Consider the following 8579-nt stretch of genomic DNA (forward strand, 5'->3'; position numbering starts at 1 on the left):
GTCAATGTTGCAACTAGGCAAAACTAGACCTATCGTATTCTTTTCAATTTTTAGGTTCTTATCCTTATTAAGTCTCTCTCTCTAGGATTAAAAGATAGTTTAAAGTATGAATTGGCACCAAAATATCATGAAAGTTGGCTTGTTGCTTTGATCTCTATCTGAGCTGAAAAGAAATCTTCTTTTCAGGGGCAGCCAGGTGGCTCAGCGAGTAAGAGCACCAGCTCCAGTGTCGGGAAGACCTGGGGATCAAACCCAGGCGCAGATACTTAGCAGCACACCCAGAAATAACTGTCCGTGTAACCTTGAGCAAGTTACTTAACCCAGATTGCTTCCAAAAAAAATCTTCTTTCCCTTTAAGTTAGAATCCCTTCTCTCAGTCTATGGCTTGTATAAATATTACCTTCCGATAGACTTGGATAAGAATCATTTAAAATAGACGTGAACTTTAATAGCAATTTCAAATAACATAAGCACATGGATACACAATTTAAAAAAGAACAAGCTTTTCAATTCTGAACTGCCAAGGTACTGTTCAGATGTTATTTGTTTGTTTGATTTTTTGTTTGTTTGTTTTTCTCTCCCTCCCTTACTGGAGGAAATGAGGTGGGATATGAAAAGATTGAACAAGTAAATGACAACATAAAAACAGGTAGTTCTGAAGGGATAAAACACAGGGTTATTTATAACCATATTAAAAAAAACAGCAACAATGTTCTAAATAACTATTAGAGAAATAAAAATTATGACAATTCTGAGATTCTATGTCATAAAAAATGAAAATAAAATCTATTAGAGGGACTATGAGAAAAAAGGGACATAGATGCACTGTTAATACACTTATGATTAAATCTAACCATTCTGAAAAGGAATTTGAAATCATTCAGAAAAAAAGATAATAATAGTTCATGCCCTTTGATCCATTTAGGTATATAGTACCAAAACACATCAAAGAAACAGGAAAAGTCTTCTAGGTACAAAAATATTTATAGTGGCTTTTTTTCATGGTGGCAAAAACTGAAAACTAAAGGGATATTCATAAATTAGGGACTGACAAAACAAACTGTGGTATATGAATGTAGTGGAATGTTATTATTGTGCTATTATAAAATGAAGAAAAAATATATTTTAAAAGGACATGAAAAGATGTGTATGAACTGAAGCAGAATTAGTTAAGTAGAATTAGAGAAATTTAAATGACATATAATGTAAATAAAAACAACTATGAAACCTGTAAGAATTTTAATAAATACAAAGACTATCCAAAATTCCAGAGAATCAATGAAGAATGCTATTTATTTCTTTACAGAGGAGTGACAGATTCAAGATCGATTATAAGAATACACACACATATAAATCTATCATTGGCCATGATAGGCACACATATGTCTGTGTATGTATATGCATGTGTGCCTATGTTTATGTGTACACATGTGTTCATGTGCATATGTCTATATGTAAGTGTGTGTGCATGCATATTTACACAATGCATATATGTGTATATGTGTGTGCGTGTTTATCTGTGCATTTGTGTGTATATATGCATATGTACATATACACCCATAAATATACACATTTGCATAAATGTGTGCATATCTATACAGATGCATATATGCACGCACACATAATATATACATATACATGTGGAAATGTGTAACACATGTGTACATGTGTGCATACACACATGTGTGTATGTGCCGGTATACATGCACACATACATTCATGCATACACATAATATGTTCACACACACACACACACACACACACACACACATATATATGCCAATGAAGGAATTTAGAGTTTTTAACTGCATATTTGTCGCCAGGATTTTTCTTTTTCTTTTTTTTTTCCCAGTGGAATAAAAGTTTGGAGGAAGAAGAAACAGATTTATGTTAATTCATAAAAAATGAAGAGGAGAAAACATTTTTCCTGGAAACCCCCAGTGAAGGAAAAAGAAACCAACAGGAATGTGGATTGGATTCTAGGTATCTCATCAACCACTAATCTGCTATTTCTTTTATTTTTTTTTTCTTTTTGGAGCGGGGGAGGAAGGGCAATTGGGATTAAATGACTTGCTCAAGGTCACATAGCTAGTAAGTGTTAAGTGTCGGAGGTCACATTTGAACTCGGCTCTTACTCCAGGGTGGGTGCTCTGTTCACTGCACCATCTATCCGCCCCACACTTGTCTGCTATATTATATTATATTAATTATATTATTGTGCTGTTATAAAATGAAGAAAAAATATATTTTACAAGGACATGAAAAGATGTGTATGAACTGAAGCAGAATTAGTTAAGTAGAATTAGAGAAATTTAAATGACATATAATGTAAATAAAAACAACTATGAAACCTGTAAGAATTTTAATAAATACAAAGACTATCCAAAATTGCAGAGAATCAATGAAGAATGCTATTTACTTCTTTACAGAGGAGTGACAGATTCAAGATCAATTATAAGAATACACACACAATCCAAATTACATTATAATCCAATGGAAAGTTTTGGTCCACCTGCATCTTAATCATGTCTTTTAAGCACTTTGCTTCAATTACTACTCTCATCATCCTACTGTCTAGTTCTCATAAGGGTCAATTAAGCAAATAATGTGGGTCTTTACTCTGTCTGTGCTTTTGTGACCAAATAGAAGGAAGTCCAACTCAATATGTAGTTAGTCAACATGAATTTCAGGAACATAGTTGCTTTTTCTTCTTCTAACTCTTTGTATTAAAACTTTTCTACCTGTTTTCTCTGCTGGCTGTTTATGCTTCTTCTCTCAGAGACAAGTTCCTTTAAGATCAAAAGCTAAAGAAACTTGGAGAACTCTAAATGATGACTCTCAATGACTCATCCCATAGCTAATATGTAGCAAAATTAGGACTTGAACTCATGAGTTCATGGGTACTCCTTTATCCACTATACCATGATTTCATTATCTATCTGCATCAAGTGGGAGACATCAAGCTTCATTTAAGAATTTTTTTACTTCCAAATGATGCAAGTCTTTGCTCTCCTGCTCTTACAGCAAGACCAATGAGCAATCTATCTATTATGTTTCTCTCAGCATTTTGTTCCATAATGTAAACTGTGCAATCAGTGATTAATTCACCTTTTATTATATTTAATTTTTTTCTCAATTACAGGTAAACAAAAATTTTAACATTAGCAAAACTGAATTCCATGTTCCCTCCCTCCTTCTCCTCACCCCTCAGCAAGAAGGCAACTAATGATAATTTGTACATGTGCAGTTATGCAGGACATTTCCATACTAACCATGTTTCAAAAGAAAATGCAAAACAAAACCCAAGAATAGTGAAATTTGAAAAATATACATTTCAATCTGCATTCAGACTCCAACAGTTTTTACCTAGACAGGATAACTTTTTTATCATAAGTCATTTGGAATTCTCTTAGATCATTGTATTGCTAAGCCATTCACAGTGGAACATAATATTTTTCTGTTCCTGTTTACCATATTCTCATGGTTCTACTCATTTCACTTTGCATCGGTTCATGTAAGTCTTTCCAATTTTTTTTTCTGAAAGCATGCTGCTTGTCATTTCTTAGAGCACAACAATATTCCATGACAATAATATACTGTAACTTGTTTAGCCATTCTCCAATTGAGTCCTTCAATTTCTTTTTTTTTTTTTTTTGCCATTACAAAAAAAGCCACTGCAAATTTTTGTAGGTATAGGTCCTTTCCCTTTTTCTATGATCTCTTTGGGATACAGATCTAGTAGTGGTATTATTGAATCAAAGAATATGTACAGTTTTATAGCCTTTTGTACATAGTTTCAAATTGCTCTCCAGAATTATTGACTCCACCAACAGTGCATTAGTGTCCTAATGTTTTCACATCCCCTCCAATGTTTATCATTTTTCTTTTTTAGCATCTTAGCCAATATGACAGTTATGCCATAGCACCTCAGAGTTATATTAATTTGCATTTCTCTAATCAATAGTGATTAAAAACATTTCATATGACTATAGGTTGTTTTGATTTTTTCTTTTGAAAACTGCTCATGTCCTTTGGCCATTTATCAACTGGGGAAGACTTGCACTGTAAATTTGACTCAGTTCTCTATTTATTTGAGAAATGAGGCCTTTATCAGAGAAACTTGCTGTAATTCTCCCCAACCCCCAATTTCTTACTTTCCTTCTATCCTGAATGAATTATTTTTGTTTGTGCAAAACCTTTTCAATTTGATGTAATCAAAATTATCCATTTTTAATCCTGTAATGCTCCCTATCCTTATTTGCTCATAAATTCTTCCCTTCTCCATAGATCTGACAGGTAGACTCTTCCTCATGCTCCTAAATTGCTTACGAATCACCCTTTCTGTCTAAATCATGTATTAAAGAACCTTCTCCAGTAAATAAAGTAAAATGAGGTCTAAAGCAGTGACTCAAATTCAAAAAATGACATAATGGGGTTCATAAAATGTCTTCTTATCCTTTCTTGAGAGAATTTGGTAGGAGCTCTCAAAAGATGTGTATATTTGAAGAGAAAGATAAATAGACAGAGACACAGAGACAGAGGCAGAGAGACAGAGAGAAATAGAGAGATAGAAACAAAGAGAAAGGCAGAGACAGTTACAGAAAGACAGATGATAGGTAGATTGATGTATACCTATATATATATACATACATATATGTATATGATACATATTTTTTCATGTCAATGTATGCCTGTAGGTAACGTTATCTGTAAAATGGGAATAAGAACATTCCCTGCCCTGCCTACTTCCATGGTTGCTATGAGGACCAAATGAGATACAGTGTGGATCTGCTTTGTAGTCTGTAAAGAATACTACAAATATAAGTGATCATTATCACCATCATCATTATTATCATCATCAATTTTATCATCCAATTTATTCCATAGGATCCTTTACATTATAGATGATATGAGTACTTTATTACACTTCCCAAAATGAGGCATTATAGAAGCAGAGATGAAATACTATTTTTTCCAGTCTTTGATTTCTATGATTCCATAATTAGGGTTCTTGGATTCTGTGATAACAGCATAATTAGAATGGAACTAATAATTATTGTCATGTGCACATATGCATGCAACTAAACAGTTTCCAGGCATTGCTGTAAGATTCATGGGCATCACGAGAGTGAAAGATTTTCAAATGACATACTGAGAACAGCTGTTTGCAGTCTCTACAACTGTTAATGACCTTTGTACTCCAGAGAGATCTTACAGCCAAGCTTTATTAATTCAGGCTAAATGTGTGGGAGTATCAATTTTGAATAATACCTTAATTTATTTAAACCATTTATACTATTGACATAATCCAATTTTATGTGGTTAGCATAAAGAGAACTGGGTTTGGAATCAGAGAATTTGAATTCAAATGCTGATTCAGCCACTTGTTTTATAGCTGGAGGCCAGTCACTTAGTTTCCTCATCTATTAAATAGGTGAGTTAACAGGGCGGCTAGGTGGTGCAGTGGGTAGACCTTCAGCCCTGGAGACAGGAGGACCTGAGTTCCGATCTGTTCTGAGACACACACACACAAACTAGCCATGTGACATTGGGCAAGTTACTTAACCCCAATTGCCCTCCAAAAAGCAAAGCAATAAAAAATAAAAATAAATAAATAGGTGCAATAGAATATGTATCTCTAAGGTTGTCCTAAAAGTCCACAAATCTATGATTCTATAACTCTGAACTTGGGCATGGTTTACAAAATTTATTAGCAGAAGTCCTTGTGGAAACATTTGTTTATGAATATATAAGAATGATTTCTAATTAGCATACTGATTATTGGCATGAAAGATTCTTCTAAGTACATGATGGTCTCAAAAAGTAGGGTTTGGTTTTTTGTTTGTTTGTTTGTTTTCCCACCACATAGGTTAGACAATCCTTTATTTATGCTATTACATTGCTTAGAAACAAAGTCTTTATTCTTTGATGAAATTAAAAGTATAGAACTTTGGCACTGTACCATAAAGGCTGAATTAAGTGAGCTCTGAATTACTGAAGTTTTACTGAATGTTGCAAAACAGCTATGAGTTAATTACTTTTCCTAACAGAGTTCTTTATATGAATCCAATTATTAATAAAATGGAATATTTTAAATCTACAGAGATTTCACTTGGGTAAGGACAATATTGTGAAGACAGGACTAGATGTCTCTTCTATATTCCATGTTGTATTCCAGAGCTGAGATTACCTGGAGATTGTCTAGTTCAACTACCTGACTTTTATAAATGAAAAAACTAAGCCCAAAGGGGAAAGTATAAAATGACTGCATCTTTCTACAAAAGGACAGATGCCCTAGGTTTCAAAACTGAAGAGTCTGTAACTGTAAACCAGTGAACTTTGATTTCTGGAGAAATTCTAGAAGAGGTTACTAAAGAGATTATGTGGGCATCTAGAAAGGGAAGAGGTGATTATGAACAATCAGCATGATTTCATCAAGAACAGATCTTGATAGTTTGACTTCATTTCTTCTTTGATGGGATTAATGACTGAGATCATATGAACACAAGGGCTCTTAACAGTTGTTGGATAGAAGAGCTGTTAATGTTTCAATGAGGATTGGGAAAGGTCTCTTACAAGAGATGGGATTTTACTTGATATTTAAAGGAAACAGGGAAGTCAATAGGCAGAGTTGAGGAGGGAGATTATTCCAGACCTAGGAGATAATCAAAGAAAATGTCCAGATCCAAAAGATGGAGTTACTTCTTTTTGGAACAGGCAGGAGGCCAGTGTCACTAGATCAAAGAGTTTGTGGTAGGGGGTCAGGTGTAAGAAGACTGGGAAGATTGAAGGGTTTTGAATACCAAACCAAACATTTTTTTTATTTGATCTAGAGGTTATAGGGATTCACCAGAGTTCACTGAGTAGGGGTGACATGAATGGACCAATAATTTAGGGGGGAAACACATATATAGACATAGAATTTATATCATCACCTCTATATACTATACCTTATACATCTTTTCCCCAATTTATGGGTACCCCCTAGCTTCCCATTCTTTGATACTGCAAAAAGACCATCAACATTTTTGTACACCCTTCAAACAAGTTCTGCTTAAGACTAATCCTTCCCTTAGTCTACTTTCTCTTTAATTACCCCTCCCCAGTTCTTACCTTCCCCCAACTGACCTGTTGAGTGAAAAGTGTAATCCTCCTTATTTTGAATAGTTCAGATAATAATGTCTAACATCACTGGCTCCATCCGCCTGCTTCTTCTTGTTTGTATAACTGTCTATTTGTCTATTTATTAATCAAGTGAAATAATTTTCCATAACTTACCTTTACCTCCCCCATCACAGTATATTCATCTTCCCCTCTTTTCATTTTTTTCTTAAGACAGTCAAGCCATAAGATGGTGTAGACAATGCAGTGACTCCAAGTACCTTTAAATAATTCCATAAAATAATTCCTGGAGTAGCAGAACCCACAAAAGGATGAGGTGAAGCAATCTTCCAGCCAAAGACAATTTAAATCAGAAGGAAAGGTCTATCTCACCTGGCTGAGAGTGGAGCACAATCCAGCACAGAACCCTCCTCTCAAGTCCAGGGCAGAAAAGTGTGCTGTGGTGCCTCACAGACCAGAACACAGACCAGGAGGGGGTAAACACACCTGTCCTTAGATCATACCATCTTGGAAGAACTAAAAACTTGCAGGTTCCTAGAAGTATCTTTGAAAACATCTTCACAAATCACCTGAAACTTGGGACAGTGAATCCTCCACCCTGGAAGCAAAGCCCTATTTTAACAAAGAGTTAAAACTTAAGAAATAGTCTGGGGAAGCAATCAAACAACAGAAAAAAATATCTGACCATAGGAAGTTACTATGGTGACAAGGAAGATCAAAACACACACTCAGAAAAAGACAACAAAGTCAAAACTCTTACATCCAAAGTTTCCAAGAAAAATATGAATTGGTTTCAGGACATGGAAGAGTTTAAACAGGATTTTGAAAATGAAGTAGGAGAAGTAGAGGAAAAAACTGGAAATAGAAATGAGAGTGATGCAAGAAAATCATGAAAATAGAGGCAACATCTTGGTAAAGGAGACACACATGCACACACACACACACACACACACACAAAGACTTAAGAAAATAACACTTGAAAAATAGACTAGGACAAATGGTAAAAGAAGTACAAAAAAAAGCAATGAGGTAAAAGAATGCCCTGAAAAGCAAAATAGGCCAAATGGAAAAAGAGTCACAAAAATCCACTAGGGTGGGGGGGTGGGGGAGGTGGTTAAAACCCAGGATTGGTCAAATAGAAAAGGAGGTAGAAAAGCTCATTGAAGAAAATAATTCCTTAAAAGTTAGAATTGAAGAAGGGGAAGCTAATGACTTTATGGGAAATCAAGAAACAATGAAAATAATCAAAAGGATGAAAAAATAGAAGAAAATGTAAACTATTCCACTGGAAAAACAAATGACCTGGAAAATAGATACAAGAGAGATAATTTAAACATTATTTTACTGCCTGAAACTGTGGTTAAAAAAACAAAAACAAAGACCAAGAAGGGATGGAAGGAAAGAAGGAAGGAAGGAAGGAAGGAAGGAAGGAAGGAAGGAAGGAAGGAAGGAAGGAA

Source organism: Petaurus breviceps, unplaced genomic scaffold (assembly GCF_028583685.1).
Source record: "Petaurus breviceps papuanus isolate PSGF00001 unplaced genomic scaffold, PetGlider_PUasm1.0 551, whole genome shotgun sequence".
In the NCBI taxonomy this organism is placed as follows: Eukaryota; Metazoa; Chordata; class Mammalia; order Diprotodontia; family Petauridae; genus Petaurus; species Petaurus breviceps.